At 40.9% G+C, this 23895-nt stretch overlaps 1 long non-coding RNA gene across 1 annotated transcript in view; it reads left to right on the top strand.

Annotated features, from left to right (window-relative positions):
* Positions 1–23895, top strand: part of LOC111098119 — a 251579-nt gene that overhangs the window by 12364 nt on the left and 215320 nt on the right. The window contains exon 3 of the long non-coding RNA XR_005367098.1: positions 19800–19856. This is a non-coding gene — a long non-coding RNA (uncharacterized LOC111098119). The remainder of the gene's footprint in view (positions 1–19799; positions 19857–23895) is intronic.

Consider the following 23895-nt stretch of genomic DNA (forward strand, 5'->3'; position numbering starts at 1 on the left):
TTTAATTTTAGAAGCATATTTCATGTGTGATACAGTTTGCTTGAGTAATTCTGGAAGACTCAACAAAATTATAAGGGAATCCGAATGTATAATGCAATAATACTTCCATACATTCTACTTTTTACCCCAACATGCTTATCAGCTCTGGGCTAAAAATCACAAGGGATGTTAGAAAGGGCAACAGAGGTCTGTGGATCCATTGGTTCCTTCTTTCACTGGCTGTGACCTTGAATGAGAAACTTTGTTTCCCACCTTTTTAAGAATGGCATACTACCTCCTTCCTGGGTGATCCTGGGGAACCCTATGAGAATTTGTGTGTAGGCACTGTAAATGAAAAAGCCTTAAGGAAATGTCAGTAGGTGGAGTCTGTGCAGCCTATTTGCATTGCCATTAGCCTTCTTTTTTTTTTTTTCAACTTTATTTATTTGAGACAGAGAAAGAGAGAGTGAGAGTGGATGTACACACAGACACACATGCATGAGTGCATGAGTGAGTGCAGGGTGAGGGGCAGAGAGAGAGGGAGAAGTAGGTTCCCTGCTGAGCAGGAGCCCAATGTGGGGCTTGATAGCAGGGCCCGGAAGGCAGAAGCTTAATGGACTGAGTGACCCAGGCGCCTGCCTTTAGCCTTTGAAGGCAGTAGATTGTAACCTGAGGCTTCCATTTGGCTTTTGCTAATGTGTGGTGATCAAGTGTGAGTGCGTGTGTCTATGTATTGTGTCTGGAAACTACAGATATTTTCATATCAAATGATAGTTGCTACAGATTTCTCAAATATCATTTACCACTTCTTAGAAATTATATGCGCCATTAGATCTTATTTAATACATTAATACATTAATGTATTAATACATTAATAAAGGTGCCCATATTATTGTATCACAATTTTGCTTTTTAATATTTTAGAAATATTATACGGGGGGATTTTATACGACTTTTTTTGTGGTAATCCTATGTATTTTGTTGTATGCATGTAAGCACATTATTTTGAGAAGATGTCAGTGACTGCTAAGTAGGTCCCTGGTACAAATGTGCACCCCCACACACATATGCACACACAGATACATACACACACACAAAACCCACAGCCTTTAAAGAATCCAGTGTCGGATTCCAGGAAGTACCCTCAGGGAAAGCGGCCAGAACCCCCTGGCTGCTGGTGGCTGTTGTCTGCAGAAGCTCACAGAGGAGGGACTTGGAAATACAAAGCAGAGGGGATAAAGTGTGAAAAAACAAACTCAGAGACAGGAGGAGGGGCACGGAGGGCTTTGGGCTTAAATCCCAGATCCACTGTGGACTTGCTTCATGATTTTGGGCAAATTCCCTCATCTCTGGGCTTCAGTCTCCGGACCTGTGAAGTAGTGATTATAGTACCTACCTTGCCAGGGTTGCAACGGTGATAAAAAAGAAATATATATGCCATGTGCCTTCCACTGAGCTTGATGCACACTAGGTGCACACAGCCATGGCAGCCCATGAGGAATGAAGAGGGAGGTCAGGCACCGAGCTTTGTGCCCTCTGGGGAGCAGAAAGAGTGGCGAGTGAGCAGCCTGGAAAGTGGGTCTTTACCTGCCCTCCTGCACGCGCAGCCTGGGGACAGTCCCCACAAGCCTGATGGGGTGCTGACCACCAGGATTGCTCAGGGCCGGCTTTCAGGGTCTGAAGAGCGGAGGAAATCTTGCTTGCTTGGGTGCCAGGCACTAGGTTCTTCAAAGGACCCTGCTGCCCTGAGGTGGTCAGACTTCGTGGGGCATGAGGTTAGGATCAGTCGGCCTCTTCCCCACTTAAGGGAGGACAGACTGTTAATGGGGCTGTGGTGGTGGGGCCTGGAATTCCAAGGCCCTGAGGACACTCTGTCCTCAGCTCACCTGGGCCTGCCTGTGGCCACGGGCTGGGAGCTCCCCCATGCAGCAGGCTCCAGCCAGGTTCTCAGGATGGCCAGTGTGGAGGGCCATGCGGCAGCGGTCAGGGGCAGATGTGTGAACACGTGGGTCTGGGCCTCCTTTGCTGGGGTAGTCAAGGCAGGACCAGCACTACTGGATGGCAGGAGAAGTACCAGGGGGCATGGTTTTTAAGGAGGCCCTCTTTCAGATGACAGCTTCTGCACTCTCACGACCTTGAGAGCGAGGGCCCTTTCATTTTGTACCCCACTCCCTCTCTTCCCTTACCCTAGTTTAGGCCCTGGGTCAAGGAATGAGGTGATCCTCACAGGCCAGCTGTTTCCAGATTGGGCTTCATACTGAAACACATACTGTGAAATGCTGAATTCCTTTTGACTCAGAATCTCTGCAGGTGGGACCTTGGAATCTGTTGTGTATCAGTATCCCTTCAGGTCATTGTCACGGGGCCAACCCCAGGCAGATCCCAGAATGGCCCTTGGGAAGTGCTGAGCCTAATCTGAGTCCCACAGATCTCTGTGGTTTACAAGTACTTTTCCAGCACAAAACTTATCTGATTTTCACAATGTCCCCATGAGATAGGACATTTTTCAAAGAAGAAAAATCACATCTGTGATTCTACTGGCAGAGCCAGAGATAATACTATTCATTCATTTGTTCATTCATTCATTCATTCATTCATTCATTTTTGTTTAACAAATTGAATGAAATATCTGCAGAGGCACCCACAGATAACTGCCACCTAATAGGGTATACACACACATATATGCACATGGACTACTTAATCTATGAGGGCTGTGGTGAGCAGAGGGAGAAGCAGTGGGGGAATGTGTGGGAAAAGGAGTCCTGGCAGGCATCCTGGAGGAGGTCTTGGGCTGGGTTTTGCAGGCTGAGTGTGATTTCACCTTTTATAGAAAGGCATTCTTGCAGAGGGGATTGCACATATAAAGCTGTGCTTTGTTGAGCTTGAGAAAGCCTAGTGTACTCAGAATGTTGAATACATGGGGATTAATTGAGGAGCGTCTGGGTAGCTAGGCTGGAATGAGATTGCTGAGTTTAGATGGTTTCCTTCAGGTCACAGGGAGCCATTGTCACTGTATGGGTAGAAGAATGACATTAGCTGTGCTTCTCGAATGTACTGTGCATGTGAATCACCTGGGCATTTTGTTAAAATGCAGATTCTGACTCCTTGTGTCTTGGGTGAGGTCTAGCGTTCTGCATTTCTAGCAAGTTGCTAAGGCTGTATTGGTGCTGTTGGCTCCTGGTACAGATTGAAGTAGAGGTTAAGTAGCTCTCCTTCAAATCAGTGTGCACTGATGAGGGCAGAGACTGAAGGCAAGAGAACACTGGCGTAGGCATGGGGGCAGGGGCTTTCACTCAAGGAGACCATTGCTTATCTCATTGATTTTTGGGGATCAGACCCCATCAGCCATAGGTTATGTCATCCTCTGGCATTTCTCCCCCCTCCAGAACAGGGCTGAGGGGCACAGATAGGAGGGGTCAGAATTCAGCTTTGCCTAAGTCTCTTCAGCTGGTGAGCTTCAGCAGCTGACATCACAGTGCTCTTGGGGGGTCATCCGAAGGCACAGGACCTGGAACAGTCCTGCTAACAGAAAGCATCACTGTCGTCCATGCTGGGTAAAATAGTACAGCCATGAGTGCATGATCTATAGGATGTGACCAGCTGCTTCAGTGGGTTTCTTTTACTATTTGTGAAGTCTTCATTCTTGTCATCTGCTAGCAGAAGAGTGGTGGTTGTTGCCAGAGGTTTGAGGGGGAAAAAAAAAATCATGGGAGAATTTACATTTGAGAAAATTCCATTCATTGACTTAATTATTTCTGGGAATTCAGAAAAGACCACCATGATCCTTTAGCCACGAAAATGCTTGGGCCAGCCTTGGAAATGCTAGAATTTTGCAGTAGCAGCTTTTGAAAAATCCTGTAGTATGCAGTTTTGTAGCTTGAACATTTTGCCCATGTTTAAAGTTTTTGTAATTAAATATGTGCTATGGCGTGATAAGGTGAAAATAACACAGAGAATGAAGATGATTAAAATGGGAGTAGCAATGATAAATCTTGAAGTCCTCACCCTGCCACACTTTTCCTTCCATGTCAGTGCTGTGGTTTTCTCCCCAGTTCCTCATCATTATGCAGACTTATTGTTATTTTTTGTTTGCAGTGGCAATTATATTCAATCCTATTTTCTGCTTGACATTGCTGCATAACTATTTTTCCATGTTTTTATGCAGGCCTCATAATCAAGTTCATGGGCTGTATAATTCACTGGTGTGATGTATGATCATTTATTCAAACCTTGCTATTGGCTGTTTCAGTCACATGATGCTATTAAAAATGGAATGAGCAACACTGTTAGTGGGAGTGTGAAATGGTACAGCCCTTTTGGGAAAGTTTTTTGGCAATATGTATTGCAGGCCTGAAAAATGTTCGTTGCCTTAGAGCTAGTCATTCCACTTCTGGGAATCTCTCATAAGGAAATAATCTAAAGTGCAGACCTTGATTTATGCATCAAGCTCAAAACTTTATGGATAATAGAGAAAAAATGGAAACAACCTAAATGTTTAAACATAGGGGAAGCATTAAATAAAAGATTACGTAGCTGCTCAATGGAATATTATACAGCCATTAAAAATGTTTATGAAGAGCTTATAAGTGGAAAATGCTTTACATTATGATTGAAATAATCAGGATGTAAAATTATATTTATGCTATGATCCAAGCTATGTAAAAAATAGCTTACTAAGTATGCATAGAAAAAGGTTGCAGGGAAACATACCAAGCTATTAACAGTAGGTGGTGGGAATAGGAATGATTTCATTTTTCCTTTATTTCTGTCTTTAAAAAAAAGTTAATTTTGATCTGATAAAAAAATTAACACTTTATTGAATAAAATGGCAAGCATTAAAGAAATTATAATGTAGAAAATTTACCTTTGTTAATTGCTCTCTTTGCATGTATCTAAGACATACATTTCCAAAATCAATTGAGTTTGAGAATGTCAGACCAAATGATTTTTGAAGCAGTTGTACATATTTTTATTTTTCTTGTAGAATTGTTTGCTTTTTATAAAAAACATACATGTATCCTTAGTTTAAATTTTACATAATGCAATTTTTGGGTTATCAGCATTATAATATTTGAGTTTTTCTTTATAAGAAAAAAGAGGAGGATGAGGTCAGCTATCAGGAAAACCTGGCACCGGTTATGCACATTACAGGCATTAATATTATTATTTCTTTTATTTTTAAAGATTTTATTTATTTATTCATGAGAGACAGAGAGAGAGAGAGAGAGAGAGAGAGGGGCAGAGACACAGGCAGAGGGAGAAGCAGGCTCCACGTGGGGACCCTGACGTGGGACTTGATCCCAGGTCTCCAGGATCAGGCCCTGGGCCGAAGGCGGTGCTAAACCACTGAGCCACCCGGGCTGCCCACAGGCATTACTATTATATTTTGAATTTTTTGGGTGTGGAGTGAAACCAGTTTGTTGGTTAGATAATTTATATTGATAGAAATATTTGTTATCCTATCCAATTATTATTTGAAGTATTATTAATGTTTGAAATATTAATTTCAAAATTATTTTTTATAAGAAAGTTAAAATAGAAAATCTCTACATTTCTGTATTTTTCAAATGTTCAATCTGAGTAAATATTTATTTTATAATAATTATAACAGTTTTTAAAACACACACACATTAGGGGTACCTGGGTGGCTCAGTCAGTTGAGCATCTGACTCTTGATCTCAGCTCATGTCTTAATCTCATAGTTGTGAGTTTGAGCCCCATGTTGAGCTCTGCACTGGATGTGGAGCCTACTTAAAAAAAACAACAATAAAAATACACATACATAGGCACATTATAAAATGAGCAAGTGGTGGGGATGTAATATAGGGCATGGTAAATGTAGTAAATAATAGTGTACTGCATATTTGAAAGTAGCCAAGAGAATGGATCATGAAAGTTCTCATCATAAGGGAAGAAATTTTTATAAGTATGTATGGACTTAGTGTGATGATCATTTTGTAGTGTATGTAAATATGGAATCATTACATTGTACACCTTCAATATATCAATGAAAAAAAAAGATCACATGTTTGAAAAAACGAAACAGCAGAAAACAGGAAAATCCCCCGAACTCCACACAGGCAGTGATGAACTTTCAAGAAGGTTGGATTATGGTTTGTACTTTCAGTGGAATACTCCACAGTTGTGGAAGGTAACAATAGAGCTCTAGATTTATTGTCATTGAAAACATGACAGCAACATGTTAACCAAGTGACCAAAAGTAAACTCTAAAACATGGACACCACGATCCTTGTTTGTAAATAACATGTTCAGTATAACACACACACACACACACACACACACACACACGCTATGATATTATAGAAAGGGATTCACCAAAATATTAACAGTAGTTATCTTTAGGGATTAAGAACGTGAGTGATTTGAATGAACTTCTCATTTGTTTGAATTTTCTAAGTTTGCTAATTGAAGATTCAGTATTTATATAATTTAGGAAATAGATTTAAAAACTCCAACTTCATAAAAGAAAAAAGGAGGAAAGAGCAAGATTGGCTTTTGCATGGGAGGTGTTGAAAGAAATTTAACCTGACATATTTCACTGCGTGATTTTCCACTCAGGCCCTCAGAGTTCAGATTTCTGCTTTTGTGAAAACCAAGCTGTTCACTTTTTCTCCCATCTACCTCCTTTCTCACCCCATCTGTACTTCTCTGGATTTAGGTCTTATTCAAGGCCTAGATGGAGCATCACTTCTTCCAGGAAGTCTTTTCAGATTTTCCTACCCCCACCAGCATACCAATAGTATTTTCTGCAGAATTTGTACAGCCCCAGACCTGAATCCTTAAGTCTCTTCTTACTCTGTTTCTTCTATTAGGGATATATAAGATACTTAGACAATATTGTTTAAGATATGAAGTCATGATCATCAACACTAGAGAGAGTTCCTTCAGAACAAGGTTGTATGAGCTTTGCATTTCTGCTTCTCTCATATAACACAGGGCTTGGTAAGTTGTAGATACACAATAAAACTTTGCTAAAGGACTAAAAGGTTGACACAGGGCCCTTCTGCAGGAGAAGTGGTTGCTGAGAGACGATATTCATAAGTAAACGTGCACTAGCAAAATAAGATGCTAACATGAGAACCTTACTGAATAATCTAGTATGTGCCAGGTATTGCAGTGCCACCTAATTTCCCTCAATCTTGTCAATAATCCACAAATAAGGTACCATTAACTCCAAATTACAGATAAGGAAATTGAAGCTGAAGTCTTAGCCTATGTCTCTTTGACTCCACAACCCCTGACCTTTCCATGGGACAGGAGAGGCACCAGATAGATGAGTGACTCAGGAAATGGGGCCAAAGGTTTCCCTCTTCTGAGGCAGGTATGCTTTCATGCCAGGTAGCTAATAAAGGCTGCTCATTTCATTTATTATTGTCTGGGTATTTTCTGTGCCGGGTTCCATGTACCAGTAAACTGGTGAAGGGTGTGTCATTAAAAAAACTTTAATAACAGGACATTTGGAACCTGTCTACCCAATTAAGGGTTTAGTTTCTGTTTCTTAGTCCACATGCTGATGTCTGCGCTTGAGTGACATAACTCCTCCTTGGAACAGTTTGAAGCTTTCCTACTAATGAGCATGGAGAAATGACCAGCTCTTCCTTCTTTTCTCTTCCCTGAACATATCTACTGAACCTCATTGGGCTGTATGCTGGCAATTGCGAATTCAAAAATGAGAAGAGTGGCAGGCTCAGGGGTGTTGATGCATGGTGAGAGCCAATGGAGCAAAGAGCAGAACTCCTAACTCATTTATTTAAAAACATTAACAGTTGACTTTTGAAATAAATTCTTTATTATTGACACATAATTGGCATATAACACAGTATTCGTTTTAGGTGTACGACACAACAGTGTTGTACTGTACAACTGTACTGTACAACACTTGATAAATGTATTTATTGCAAAATGATCACCACAATAACTGTCTAGTTAATATCTGTATCCACACATAGTTACTAATTCTTTTCTTGTGATGGAAACTTCTAAGACCTACTCCCTTAGCAACTTTCAAATGTAAAATATAGCATTAACAGTAGTTATCTTATATCTTAACATTGAAAGTTTTTTCCTTTGATTAACTTCACTTGTTTCTCTCATCCACCACCTCCTGCCTCTGGCAAGCACCAATCTGTTCTCTGTTTCTATGAGTTTATTATTTTTTTTCAGATTCCACACACAAGTGAGATCATAGGTTTGTCTTTCTCTGACTTATTTTACTTAGAAATGCCCTCGAGGTTCATCCATGTTGTCACAAATGGCAAGATTTTCTTTTTTATGGCTCTAATATTCCATTGTGTGTGCATGTGTGTGTGTATCTCACATTTTCTTTATCCATTCATCTGTCAACTGATGCTTAGGTTGTTTCCATGTCTTTGCTATTGTAAATAGCACTGCAATGAACATGAAGTACAGATAACTTTTTGAGATAGTGATTTTATTTCCTTTAAATAAATACCCAGAAGTAGAATTGCTGGACCCAGTTGATTTTCATTATATGCTGCAGCTATAAAGTCACCATGAAAACTGAATTAGTGAATATTGCACCATTGTTCCTAGGGGAATACAGGGTTAGGTTCCTGCAAGCCTCTGGTCACGTGTTTTTATCAACACATCAACCCATAGCCTTGTTGTATGTGTGTTTCTGTTTAGAGACATCTTATTTAATCTATAGTCTCGACTCGTCAACATCGAACGCATAGCCAACAGCTGTAATTCAGGCCTGAACAAAGTTTATCTGACACCTACTTACTCTGTAAGGCGTTTCACTGCCTTTTTGTGCTTGGGAACAATGGACAGGACGTCAAGACTACACTTGGGGGCTGTTTTTAACAGGGAAATCTCCAACAAAAAGTACAAAAATATGAACGACGTGGCCCTAAATAGACCATGAAAAGGATACTTGTGCTCAGTATGAGCGCTGAAACAGGAAGGCAGAGTTGACTTATTCAGCCCTCAAGGGAACATGTGTGTAGTAGTTTGCTAGGGCTGCTGTAGTAAAATACCACAGATGGGGTGGCTTCAACAACAGCAATTAGTTTTCTCATGGTTCTGGAGACTGGAAGAGGTGAAGTCAGCAGGTTTGGCTACTCCTAAGGCCTCCTTCCTCAGTTTGTAGATGGTCACTTTGTGTGTCTGTACGTGGTCTCTCCTGGTGTTTCTGTGTCCTCATCTCTTCTTATAAGGACATCAGTCATGTTGGATTAGGGCCCATTCTTATGGGTTCATTTTAATATAATTACCTCTTTAAAGGCCCAGTCTCCAAATATAGTCGCATTCTGAGGTAGTACTAGGGCTTAGGGCTTCAATATGTGAATTCTTGGGGGCACTCAGTTTGGCCCATAACAGCATGTGTCCAGGGGACTCAAATGTTTTACTGCTCTATGCATGCTACAAATGACCCCCAAAGTATCATGAAGACCGTATCTCCCACTTAATCCATGGTTTCACTTTCCACAGGTTGTTACCCACAGTCAGCCGTGGTCTGGAAGCAGATGATCCCCCTTCTGATGTAGTGTTGGAAGGTCAATGATAGTGCCACACTTTGTCACAATGCCTGAGTCACCCACCTCCCTTCATCTTATCACGCGGGCATCTTATCTCTACAAGAAGATATTTTGAGAGAGAGATCACATTCACATAATTTAAAAAAATATTTCATTTATTTATTCATGAGAGACACACAGAGAGAGAGGCAGAGACATAGGCAGAGGGAGAAGCAGGCTCCCTGTGGGAAGCCTGATGCAGGACTCGATCCCAGGACCCCGGGATCAGGACCTGAGCCAAAGGCAGTCAACCACTGAGTCACTGAGGTGCCCCACATTCACATGATTTTTATTACCATATATTGTTATAATTGTTTTATTATGACTTTTATTTTTCATCTCTTACTGGGCCTAGTTTATGAATTAAGCTTTATCGTAGGAACGTATGTGTAGGAGAAAGTGTAGTGTAGGTAGGGTTCAGTACTGTTCACAGTTTCAGGCATCCACCAGGGGTCTCAATGTATTGTTTGTGGATGAGGGAGGGCCACTGTACTGACTTCGGGATTACAAATAAGTTTTAGCAAGCGGGTGAATCTGTAAATGTGGAAAAATAATTTGGGAATAGTGAGGATTGACCGTTAATTGCATTGATGCCAGCTGGTGGGCTGTTGAATTTTTGATACTTGAAATGGTGGTCTAAGATCAATGTCCAACTCTAAGAAGATAACTTTCCCTCCAGTTCCCTACACATGGACAGAGATGCATCATCTGGGTAACTAAGAGGAAGGGAGATGGAGCTTTCTTACTCTTAGTTACCTCCTCCAATTCCCTATTTCTCCAATTTTGCTCTTTGGGTGAAATCCTATTTAGCTTAAAGACAAGGGAAACAATAGTGCATGTAAAGTTTCTGGCCTCACCCAAAGCATTATAAAATGAGCTTTAAATTCTGGGAACACAATGTCTGCACACTATAGCTTTCTCGAAAATCTAAGCCAGACAACTGGAGTGGATGGAGTGGGAGAAAGGAGGATAATGTCTTATATTTCTCCGGTGCTAATTGTCTCTGCAATAGGTTCCTATTTATTTTCTCATCCAGCTCCCAACAGAGCCCATGGGGTGGGTATGGCAGCTGTTATTGGAAAAGGAGATTGAATTGCATGAAATCATCTGGCTGTTAAGGGGTCAGCATCACAACTCGGGACTTTAAGCCCCTTCTTCTCCAAACTTGTCCTCTTTCTTTGACCTTTGATTTGGGACAGACTGAATTGGTCCCAGATGTTGATATTAATACATCCATACTTAAGAAGATCAACATTTCTTTGTAGGCTTTGAGGTATTTCTGAATTCTCTTACTTTTTTTTTTTTTTTTTGAAAATTTTTATTTATTCATGAGAGACACACAGAGAGAGGCAGAGACATAGGCAGAAGGAGGAGCAGGTTCCTTGCAGAGAACCTGATGTGGGACTTGATCCCTGGACCCAGGATCATGACCTCAGCCAAAGGCAGATGCCCAGTCGTTGAGCTACCCAGGCATCTCCCTACACTGTTTTCTTGAGTATCTGTTATATGTAAGAGAGGGGATGGGCATCAGGATCCAAAAGTAAGTGAGCCCTGGCCTCCATCATAGTGTATTTCTGAATGTCAGAGAGTGCTACTCAGTAGAACTATAATGTGAGCCTCATATGTGATTTTTTAAAAAGATTTTTATTTATTAGAGAGAGAGAGCCTCATGTGCAATTTTATCTTGTCTAGTAGCCACAACAGGAAACTGAAATGGGAAATTCATTTGCAAATATATTTATTTAATACAATATATCCCAAATGTTATTATTTCATTGTGTAATCGGTATGAATGTTGTTAATGACATTTTTTACATTATTTTATTCATGTTACATTTTTTTCAAAATGTAGTGTGGATTTTATGCTTACAACATATCTTAATTTTCCCTAGCTTTGTTGGTCCTATTCAATAGCCACATGTGGCTAGTGGTGACTGTATTGGATGGTGTATGTCTAGGGGGAGATATTTCTAAATTAATTCGTATACCACAATGGGCTGCAGGTCATAAGGAAAGCCTATACTCTGGGAATATAATGAGGAAACATTTCATTGGGAATCACTTCTTTTTATTTTTTAATTTTTAATTGGAGTTCAATTTGCCAACATATAGCGTAATATCCAGTGCCCATCACCCAGTCACCCCCACCCCCCGCCCACCTCCCTTTTTACTACCCCTTGTTCGTTTCCCAGAGTTAGGAGTGTCTCATGCTCTGTCTCCCTTTCTGATATTTCCCACTCATTTTTTCTTCTTTCCCCTTTATTCCCTTTCACTATTTTTTTTATAGGGAATCACTTCTGAAGGCTTTCCAGAAGAGGGGATTTTTGAGTTGGGACTTGACTGTATTTATATGGGAAAGGGCATCCTCGGCAAAGGTAGGGGTACCTTCCTGGGGCCAGTGAAAGGAGATGGCCCATCCCTGAACCAGTTTGGTCCTGATATTCTCCAGTTTGGCTTAAGTTTTGCAGTCAGACTTGAGACAGTAAGTTTTCAGTCCTCGTGAGTTTGTTTAGGGCTGTGTGTGCTTTGAACCGAATAAGCCAATCCCTGTGCTCTAGGAACTCATCCCTAGACCAGTGCTGCTGCTGCTTCTTCTTCTTTTTTTTTTTTTTTTTTTTTAAGATTTTATCTATTTATTCATTAGAGACACAGAGAGAAATAGAGACATCGGCAGAGGGAGAAGCAGGCTCTCTGTGGGGAGCTGGATGCAGGACTTGATCCCAGGACCCCGGGATGGTGACCTGAGCCAAAGGCAGATGCTCAACCACTGAGCCACCCAGGCATCCCTAGACCAGTGGTTCTTAAACTGAAGTGGGCTTCAGCATCTCCAGCAGGCTTGTGAAAACACAAGTTCTGTGCCCCACCCCATAGTCTCTGATTTCACAGGCCTGGGGTGGCTCTGTGAATTTGCATTTCCTGCAAACTCCGAGCCACCGCTGCTTGGAGAATCAGTCTTTGAGAACCATTGATGTCTACTGGATGAGGAAAGTCACAGACATTCATTCAACACACATTTCCAGCTTAGCACTTTGTGGCAGGCACTGCTTTAGGACTGGGGATAGTTGTGAGCAAGATAGTTGTGTGAAATCTCCTTCTCCAGTGCAGCTTTGAGCATGGACACACATAACAGATGGTGGTGACCTCAGGGATCTGGGGTTGACCTGATAACAATATCTTACCATTTGCTTTAAAATTTTGACACCTATAAAAATTACCATGTTTTGACATCTAAGCTTATTTCTACTCTTTGAGAGAAGTTTTCTGTAAGAAAGGGTATACCATTTAATGAAAACCTGCCATGTGCCAGGGGCTTTACGAATATGATGGCATTGTAAGACGGTGAGATAAGCACCACTGTCTGCTTTGTTCAGTGCCAGTGGCTCCTTCAGAAGGGCTGACAGGATGACTTGCCCATATTTCCATGGCTGTTTTATGGTAGAGCTGTGCTTTGCCTCTGGTTTGTTAGTTCATGGTGCTCCAACTGTGTGCACCTGTTTACAACACTCACCCCTCCTCCAGTCTTCTTGTTAATTTATCTCGCTTGTCTTTGCAGATCTCTGAGCAACCACTGATTCTTTAGAAAAACCTCTCTTGACCTCCTTGACAAATTTCAATTGTATATTTATTATTTAACTCACAAGGCCTATCATAGGTAGTGCTTAAGTAGTGCTTAATCCGTAGCTTGAATGGATTAGATAAATGAATTTAATGAAACTAGAGAAGACTTCTTAGAAGAGGTGGACCTTGACTTACTGGGCTGAAAAGAAGACATTCCAGGATGCTGGTACAAGATGGGGAGCAGCCCAGTAGTTAGAACCAGAGACCGACTTGAACCTGCAGGGGTGGAGACCCGGGGGTGCCCAGGCATTCTGTACAAACTTGGTACTTGAGTAGGTGTGTGGGCGTCATGATGGGGAGAGATTGTAGGGGTAGAGGTGGAATTCTAAAAATAAGGAACCCTTGAATGTTTGGGGGCAGCCAAGCCACATCTAGCTTTAAAATTTTTCTTTTTATTTTAGAGGCAGACTTACCTCCTCAGGGTCCTGTGATGGGTGCTTGAGAGAGTCTGTAGGAAGAATCATATTAAGATTCAAGCTCCAAAGCTATATGATGAGGATCAAGTCCTAGTTCTAGCCCTTTATAGCACATGACTGTGGGCCATTTGCTTAACCACTTTGAAGCTCAGTTTCGTTCTCTGGAAAATAGGCAAAACAAACAAACAAAAACTTACTGAATTCACTGTGTTGTTTTGAGATCATATGATGTAATATAGTGAGAATTGTCTGGAATAATGGCAAAGCACCAAGGACATATTAGTTGTTACTCTGAAGGTCCTTTTTCCTCTTTTTTTTTTTTTTTTCCTCTTGTCTCAACTTTCTTTTTCCCTTCTTTCTTCATAATTGCCCACAAAAAGATTTTTAAGGGCTCCTGGGTGGAACCCTAGAGCTGGCTCTTGGCATCCAGGTAGGTAGGACATCACTGCGGTGCTAAAAGGGTCTGAGAGTGGTAGGGCAAGGCACAAGGCAGAGCTGGCTACAGCCAGTGGCATTGAGTTCCATACCTGGTTCCCCACCAGAGACTAAGGGCAGGTGGCTCAGTTTTGACATCTGCATCAGGTGGACTGGAATCCCAGCTGACCATCATGGCTCCTACTCTTCTGTCACTGCCCCATGTTCCTGATCCCTTCCCTGGAAATCATTTAGCTGCTGCTGAGGCCGGCAAGATGAATGCCACGGAACATGCCAATCTGAAGGTAAGTCCCTGCCTGTAGGATGACTGCTCTGCACTCACCTCCACAGCACACAGAAACAAATGACTCTTTAAGAAGGAAAACGAAATCTTCTAAGCGCACTTGGCTGTATTGGGAGACCCAATTACAGTAAGTCTAAAAATAAGGCCAGGGGAGGACCAGTGTACATTTAAGTTTTTCCTTAAATGCACAAAAGGTTTCTCTCTCTTTCTTTCTTTCTTTCTTTCTTTCTTTTCTTTTCTTTTCTTTTCTTTTCTTTTCTTTTCTTTTCTTTTCTTTTCTTTCTTTTCTTTTCTTTCTTTTCTTTCTTTTTTTTTTTTAACCTGATGAGGGAACACTATAAGTCAACAGGCTTATTTTGCCTTATTTTGTTGTGTAGGACAGGACCCGAATAGCTCAAGGGAAAAAGTTCCTGAGATTGTAGCTTGTTGCCTGAAGATCCAACCCAGGGAAAGTTATTTTTATACCTAGTGGGTTTTTTTTTTTCCTTCTTTCTTCTCCTTTCAACTGCCTGGTATTTATCCTCACATTTAGGGGGTTTGTCTTGTGAAACAAAATATTTTTTCTTACTTTCCTTGATCATAAAAGAAATACATGTTCATTGTAGAAAATTAGAAACTTACCAAAAAAAAAAAAAAAAAGGAAATGAAGAAAAAGACATCCATCATTCAAAGATAACTGTGGTTAATGATAACTGTGGTTAAAGCTTTGATACATTTTCTTCTGGTCTTTTTTTCTTTGCTCCTTTTAAATAGGTCCATATGATACATAGAGTGTCATGTCATACAGGTGTGATGGAATGTTTCAACGCGGAATACACTGCATGTCTCTTTCCCATCATGTCTTCTTCCTTCTCTTCCCAGGGATAAGTTTGTTCATCAATCTCTTGCTTTTCTTCGTCATTTTCCACATATTTAGACATCGCTAAAACAATATGTTGTTTAATTTTGCAAGTTTTTGATCTGTATAAATGCCAGCATAGTGTATGTTAGAGCTCAGAAGTGCCAAGAAATCTTATGGGGACCGGTCACCTGGTGACTCTGGGTGGATCATCTGCCCCATGTTCCTGATCCGATAGTAGATGTATTATGCCTTTCTGTATGAGTCAAGAAGATACACTGCTTTGATTTTTTGACTCCTCTTATGTTTGTAATATGATGATAGATCTATTTCTAGCTTATTCATTTTTACTGCTGTATAGTATTTCATTGGATGATTTTATCCTAAATTGTAGTATTTTTCCGTTATCCTGTGGATAGCCTTTGGGTTGTTTCTGGTGCCGGCAATTTCAAGCAATGTGCTTATGAACATTCTTAGGTATGTGTCTTGGCTCACATGTATAAGAGTTCTTCATTTATTGCCTACATCTATGCTGGGTCTTAGGGTATGTGCAACCCCAAATGTACTAGAAAATGGCAAATTATTTTTTTTAAATGATTATATATTTAAACTCCCATGGCAAGTGTTATAAGGGTTCCAGCTACTCCAGATCCTTGGCAATGCTAGGTATTGCTGGACTCTTCTATTTTTGGCATTCTGGTAGATGAAAATGATCAGCTTTTAATTTGGATTTTTTTGATTTCTAATTAGATTGAATACCTTCAAAGTTTTCTTTTTTTGAGGTGGCTAGAAATGTATTTGGCTTCTTTCTTTCTTTCTTTCTTTCTTTCTTTCTTTCTTTCTTTCTTTCTTCCTTTCCTTTCCTTTCCTTTCCTTTCCTTTCCTTTCCTTTCCTTTCCTTTCCTTTCCTTTCCTTTCCTTTCCTTTCCTTTCCTTTCCTTTCCTTCTTCTTTCCTTTCTTTATGAGAATTCTGTACATATTCTGTTATTCCTTGATCAGTACTAGAAATATTTTCTCTCAGTTTTTGTCTTTTCACTTTATTGTTTTTAATGAGCAGAGGTTTTTGAATTTATCAATTTGATAATGGTATATCTTTTTAAAAAAATTTTTATTTATGATAGTCACAGAGAGAGAGAGAGAGAGAGAGAGAGGCAGAGACACAGGCAGAGGGAGAAGCAGGCTCCATGCACCGGGAGCCCAACGTGGGACTCGATCCCGGGTCTCCAGGATCGCGCCCTGGGCCAAAGGCAGGCACCAAACCGCTACGCCACCCAGGGATCCCTATAATGGTATATCTTTTTAAATGCTTTTTGGTGTGTCTTATTTAAGAAATTCTTAATGCTTATTTAGTATGCTTTTTAAATTTATCAGTTTGATAATGCTGGTTTTTATTTATTTATTTATTTATTTATTTATTTATTTATTTATATTTATTTACTTTTAAAGATTTTATTTGTTTATTCATGAGAGACACACAGAGAGAGGCAGAGACACAGGCAGAGGGAGAAGCAGGCTCCATGCAGGGAGCATGACGTGGGACTCAATCCCGATCATGCCCTGGGCCGAAGGCAGGCGCTCAACTGCTGAGCCACCCAGGGATCCCAATGCTGGTTTTTAAAATGTTTTTTGGTGTGTCTTATTTAAGAACTTCTCAACCCTGAAATCATCAGTACATTTTAAAAAAGTTTAAGTTTTGTATTTCATTTCAGTCTCTAGAATACCTGAAAGTGATTTTTTTTCTGCTATAGGTGAAATAGGGATCAAAATTATTATGATATTTTCCATATGCATAACTGATTATCCTGTAAGCATTTACTGAGTATTAATGTGTACCCACTGACTTGCACTGAAACTCTTTCCTATTTTAGGTATCTGTAAGTTCATGAGTCTGCTTCTGGGCTCAGTCTTCTCTCATGTGTCTCTTCACATATCAACAGTACCCTATCTGAATTTCTTGTAATTTTATAGTAAGTTCTGGTATTTGGAAGGATGAATTTTGTTATTTGTTCTTTGTTGTACTTCTTAATTGTCTGAATTACTATTGGGCCTTTACTCTTGCTCATACATTTCAAATTAGATGTTCACATTCCTTGGGTAACCCTGCTAATATTTTGATTTCAGTTGTATTAAGTCTGTAGACTAATTTGGGGAGAATTGATATCTGTATATTGAAACTTTCTGTCCATGAACATAGTTCCACTCTTTGCTTCCATTTAAATATTTTAAAATGTCATTTAGCAAGCTAGATAGCTTTCTTCATAAAGGTCTTGAGCATTTTTTATTAGAATTTTGTTACCATTTTGTAAATTGTATTCTTAAAATTGCATTTTAAACTGATGATTTTTGGGTTATAAAAATGTAATGTTTTATAAGTGTAATTTTTTTGAGTTTTGTTTGCTGATAGCAATTTTGTTAATTTTATTATTCTTTCTAATAATTTATAGTTTCTATTGATGTTTTTCTGTGGGCAATCATATAATTTGGGAATAAAGGTAATTTCTTACCTTTCTTTTATGTGTATTGTCTAATTGCATGAGGTAGAACCTCCAAAAAATGTCAAATTTAAACTAGCAAGTTTTTTCCTGACTCTAAAGGAAATTCTTCTAATAATTCATCATTAAGTATGATATTTACTTTGGATTTTATAAATGTCATTTTTTAAGTTAAGGAAATTTCTTTCTATTTCTAGTTTGCTAAGCTGTTTTTTTAAACTACTTATTAATGTTGAATTTTTAAGGAGCTTTTTGTGTGACTACTCATATGTTCTTGTGATTCATCTCACTTAATATGTTATGATGATGAATAGCAAAAATAAATATCTAATTTATGTCAGCAAGGCATTTCTTGGATAAGTCAAATTTTGGTAATGTGTAATATCTTTCTTTATAATTTCTGGATTTAATTTGCTAAACTTTTGTTTGGGGACTTTGCATCTACGTTCATGTGGTTAGTGATTTTATTGGCTAGTGATTTTCCTTTTTTTATATTATATTTGCCTCATTTTGATATCAAAGGTATACTTTCTTCATCAAATGAGTGGGGAAGTCATTTTCCTCTTCTGGTTCTCTGCAAGAGTTGGAATTATCTATAATTACCTGTTCTTGACATTTAGTTAGAACTTGCTTTTATAACCACTGGGGCTGTGAGTTTTTTTATGGGATGGTTTTAAATTATAGATTTAATTTTTTTAATGGTTAGAGAAAAAGCTAGGTTTTTCTAATTCTTTTTTTAGTCAATTATGGTGGATTATATTTTTCTAGTAATCTTTCCATTTTATCTAAGTTTTAAAACTTATTGGCATAAAGCTGTTCATGGTGTTTTTTACTCTTTTTATTTTTAAAAATATTTATTCATGAAACACACACACACACACACACACACACACACACACCGAGGCAGAAACATAGGCAGAGGGAGAAGCAGGCTCCCTTAGGGGAGCCTGATGTGGGACTCAATCCCAGGACCCTGGTATCAGGACCTGAGCTGAAGGCAGACACTCAACCACTGAGCCACTCAGGCACCACTTTACTCTTTTTAATCTCTGCCCTATCTGTAGTTGTTCTTCCCTATTTATTCATTTATTTATTTATTTATTTATTTATTTATTTTTAAAAAATATTTATTTATTAGAGAGAGCATGTGCACATATGAGTGAGGGGAGGGGCAGAGGGAGAGGGAGTGAGAATCTCAAGCAGACTCCATGCTGAGCTTGGAGCTTGATGTGGGCCTCAATCTGACAACTCTGAGATCATGACTTGAACTGAAATTAAGAGTCAGATGCCCAACTGACTGAACGACCCAGGTGTCTGCTCATCCCTTTTATTATTCCTAATAATAAAGGAATGAGCCTTCTGCCTTTTTGTTCTTGATCATTTTCACTGAAAGTTTATCAGTTTTACTAGTCTTCATAAAGAACTTTGATGTTGTTAAAGCTATAATATTTCCATTTCTATTTTCCTAATTTCTGCTCTCATTTTTAGTTCTTTCTTATGTCTACTCTCCTTAGATTGATTCAGTGGTTATTTTCTAATTCCTTAAGTTGAATATTTAGCTCACCATATTTCAGCCTTTCTTCTTTTCTAATCTAAGCATTTAAAGTTGTCTATTCCTCCTAGGGGTGACTGGTGGCTTAGTCAGTTAAGCTCACATTTCGGCTCATGTCATGATCTCAGGGTTGTGAGTTCTAGCCCTGTGTCTAGCTTCATATTCAGCATGGAGTCTGCTTGAGATTCTCTCTTCCTCTTCATCTACCTCTCTCCCTGCTTGCATGCTCTCTCTCTCTCTCTCTCAAATAAATAAAGTCTTTTTTTTTTTTTTTTAAAGTAAAGCTATCTATTCCTCAAGTATTGACTTGGCTATGTTCATTAATTTTGATGTGTAGCATTTTCACTGACATTCAGCTCTATATAAGTTCTAATTTCCACTTTAGTTCTTTCTTTGATCTTTGACTTATTTAGAAGTATGCTCATAAATTTTTAAAATCATAAGATTCTCTTTGTTTTGTTGTTTAATTCCAACGGAATTGCTTTGTGGTTAGAGAATGCAGTGTGAATGCTTTGCTTCTGAATCTTGCTGGACTTGCTTTATGTCTGGAAGACTAGGTTTTGTATATTAAGTGAAAGCCATAGGGGTGGTACTTTACATACATTATCTTGACTTTTCCCAACAGAGATTCCAACACAAAATCACATGTATTTAAAGGATGAAGAAACTGAGGCTCAGAGAGGTAAGTGGAGGAGGCAAGAGCTAATTCAGGTTAGTTTAATTCAAAACAGTTTTCTCATATAATAGCTTAATCAGTCATTTGGAAAATAAGATTAGTAGCAAAGTCAGATTATTATTATATGAACATAATATTCATATTAGAAAAATAAGAACTTAGAGGCTATCTGGGTATTTCCCCTTTTAATCTTAGTGCCAGCTCTTCATTAATTTCAACATCCATTCACAAATCTGTTGAGGCCACCCTGGGGCAGGCCCTGGGCTCAGTTCTGGGTCTGTATCTTGCCCTTGAGAAATCCATATTCTAGTTGGAAAGTGAAGAAAACTTGGGTTGCCCTCCCCTAAAATGATTCTTAGCATTGTGGGATCATTTGTTCTTTTAGTGAAATATAAAAATATCTCTTAGAGAACACTTGGAGGAAAATGTTGAATAAATAGAGTTGCTATTTCTGAGCTGATTGCTGTGGTGATGATTCTGTAATCATTGTGTATTTTAAGTACCTGCCCTTTCCAAGTCTCTTTCCCTGCCCCCTGGTCCTTTGTTGTTGTTGTTTTCTAAGTAGGCTCTATGCCCAATGTGGGGCTTGAACTCATGTCCCTGAGATCAGGAGTCACTTACTCTACAGATTGAGCCAGCCAGGCACCCCCTCTTGTCTCCTGGTCTTGGGAGCAACTCTGGTTTCATCCTAAGCAATCTCCCTGGGAGGTTTCTCTTAATCACATCATTGCAGCTTCCTCATGAATGTGGACTCCCCCAGGTCTGTTTCTCCAGCCCCAACCTTGCTTCCACTTCCTTTCTTGAACTATCTGTGCCTCTCTGCCAAGGATACCAGTTGCCTTTAACCTTGGAGGGTGAAGGCTGTGAAGGTCGCTAAGTTCAGGGTGGAGGCAGAGGTGCTTTTTCTGCCTTTTCATGCTACTTCCAGATTTTTGGCCCCTGCCTCAGGGCAGCACACTCCCACCCACTCTCCCCTTTGCTCTTCATTTTTTTAAAAAAAGATTTATTTATTTATGATAGACATAGAGAGAGTGAGAGAGAGAGGCAGAGGCACAGGAGGAGGGAGAAGCAGGGTCCATGCCAGGAGCCCGATGTGGGACTTGATCCCGGGACTCCAGGATCACGCCCCGGGCCAAAGGCAGGCGCCAAAACGCTGAGCCACCCAGGGATCCCCTGCTCTTCATTTTCAAGGCCAGGCAGTGGCTAGGCACTTTTTCATATAGTAGATGTTTCAACTCAGCTTCCCAAACCACCTTGTAAGAAAGTCATTCTTACCTCTACTTTATAGGTGAAAAAGCTGGTAGCTTAGAGAGGTGAAAATTTGCCCCAGGTCCTGGTTTAGGAATGCAGGCTCAGATCTACCTCTGAGTGGTTGTCCTTTCACCCCATTCTGTGGTCTGGGAAGGCTCAGAATCCCATTCCTGCTTCTACTAAGTGGTGACCATGGGCAAGTCACTGGTCGTCAATGGAAATAGTTCTTTCATTCTAAAACCAGGAGACTCATATCTACCTTCGCTTTTCAAAAGACTATTGGAATTTTCAAAACAACCGGAGTGTTCTTTATAGAAGACACATGAACTTAGGCTGGCTATGAGATCCACCTCTGAGCCTCATACATGCTTTCTGCCCAAACCAGGATAGGCTTTGCTTCTTTGGGTTGTGTGTATGTGCCTGGGTCCCAAGATGCAGTTCCTGGAAGACAGAGAAAGCTGCCTATACAGAGAGATGAAGTGGAGAGAGAATGGAGCATTTAGGAAATGGCAAGGACTTTGTGGCTGGACTGGGGGCGGGGGTGGGGGTGGGAAGAGTGAGAGGCAAGCAAGGCCCAGGTGTCCTGCACCATGGTAGAGAGGTTGGCTTTGAATTTGAGGACAGTGGGAAGTCAGTGAAGGTATTTTAAGCAATGATGATGATGTTGACAATGATAACCATGCTTCTGCTAATAGCTCATGTTTATTAAGTGCTAGGCATTTTTTCACTAACTCATGATGCATGCAACAACTGTAAGGGGATAGCTTCTGTTATTGGCCTCATTTTATAAATGAGGAAGCCGAAGTTCAGAGATGGTAAGTAACTTACCCAAGGCCACACAGGTGGTCTGTGGCTGACCCAGACTTCAGACCCAGGCTGTTTGGCTCCATTGACCACCACTGTCTTAACCATGACTTTTTCCTCTGTGTTCAGAGCTAAGATGTTACCTTGATCCCTTTGGCAGTGTGTCTTTTAAGGAAGATAAGTCTGTGTTGAGGAAGAGAGGGAGAGAGATTGGAAACAGAGGAACAATCAGAGGCTCTTGTCTAGGCAAAAAGATGACAACAGCTTTAATCCAAGGGAAGTTACAGTGGATTTTGGCAAATTGGAGAGGCTTTAAGACACTGAATGAATTAGTGCATTGATTCATCCATCCAGCAACTATTGCAGGATGGATATGCCTAAGATGTGCTGGGTCCGGAAATGTCCAGGCCTCCGCTGCGGGTGGCCTGGAAGGGTTATTGGTCTGTCAGTGGGAGGGGAGAGTCCAGAGTGACTTCACCAGACAAAGAAGTTTCTTCCTAAAAGTGAAAGTGCAGCCCCTACTGCTGCCCTGGGCAGAAGGTTCTGGAACCTTCCAGTAATCTCCTCTGAACTCCTACTGGTGGGAGGTGTGAACCCCGTGGAAAAGGGGCCTCCTGTGGTTCCCACCCTACTGTGACTGGCTCCCTTTTGGCTCTGGATAAAGTTTACCTTGGCTTTGATTCCTCATTAATTATCCTCGAAGGTTAATTCTGTAAATGCCAGTAATGACCAAGAGTTAATTTCTCTCTCTCCTGCCTGTCTCACTTCTTCAATTTTTTTTTTTTTCCTTTAATGGGACATCCAAGCTCGTTGGAATGTTTACCAAAGCAGGGTAGTTAGAGATGTACATAGATGAATTTACCTTGTCAGAAGGATCTGGAGGTAGAATTAACGTGAGAGGAGTAATTGTCAGGTGAATAATTACCTGGAAACCTCAGCAGGGAGACTGCTGGGGTTCTCTAATTATTTATCTTCTCCCAATTTTCTCCTCTTTGAACTGCCAGCATGGGGGTGTATGGGGGTGGTGTGTGGAGCAGGAGGTGTTATTTTGGACTTCCCCTCTTGATTGTGAAATGCTTTCTGAGGGGGCTTTGGCCGGGATGCGGGATGCAGGATGGCCAGTCAAGCCCTTTGTGATTTGTAGGCCACTTTCACACTCATGACTTCATTTGGATCATCTCAAGTGCTCTCTGACATGGATGGTGCTGTTAGCCCCATTTACAGATGGGAAAACCAAGGTTCCTATGGGTGAGGTCATCCCCACAAGCCACACGACGAAGAAGTGGTGTAACTGTGGGTCAGAGCCAGGCCTCTGATTCTCCCCAGCCCTCTGGCTGCCTTCTCCTTCCCCAGGAGGCTCCTGCCCCCTCCCAAACACCCGGGCCGGGCTGGCTGCGTTCCTCCTGCATGAAGCCCAAATGCTCTGCTTCGAACAACCTGCTTCCCTGTAGGCTGGTGGCCGCACCCCTTCCTCAGGCAGCTCATTTTCCATTTTAAGATTTCCTGTTTGAACCAAAGGGCAAAGATCTCGGTAGTATCAGCCTGGAGCTGGGCTTCTGTGTGTATAAAGGGGAGCCTCGGCCCCTGCCCTCTGTTTGTCCACAGGCCTTATCGACAGAGCCCAAGTCCCAAGTTCAGAGGTTCCAGTTCCTTCCCGATTTGCTGGGTAAAGTCCGGCCTTCCGTGCAGGCGGCCAGGGCGGGCGGCCAGCCTGGAGCCAGCATTCATTTATGGCCGGGCAGTGCTTCCGTCCTGCCTGGTGAGCCACTGGCTGCAGCTGACGGACAGACGGATGGATGGACATGGGGACTCCAGGGTGTCTTCTTTCTTTCCCCCCCTTTGCCCCATGCCGTGGGCTGACTCATCTGGTGCCCTGCTGGCCTTAGGCAGCCTTGTGTCCCTGCTCCCTGCAGCCTCCTTGAAACTCCAGAGCCTCTTTGAAGGACTGGACTGGCCCTGCAGGCCAGCACATTGTACCCGCGCTCACTCC

Source organism: Canis lupus, chromosome 11 (assembly GCF_011100685.1).
Source record: "Canis lupus familiaris isolate Mischka breed German Shepherd chromosome 11, alternate assembly UU_Cfam_GSD_1.0, whole genome shotgun sequence".
Taxonomy (NCBI): Eukaryota; Metazoa; Chordata; class Mammalia; order Carnivora; family Canidae; genus Canis; species Canis lupus.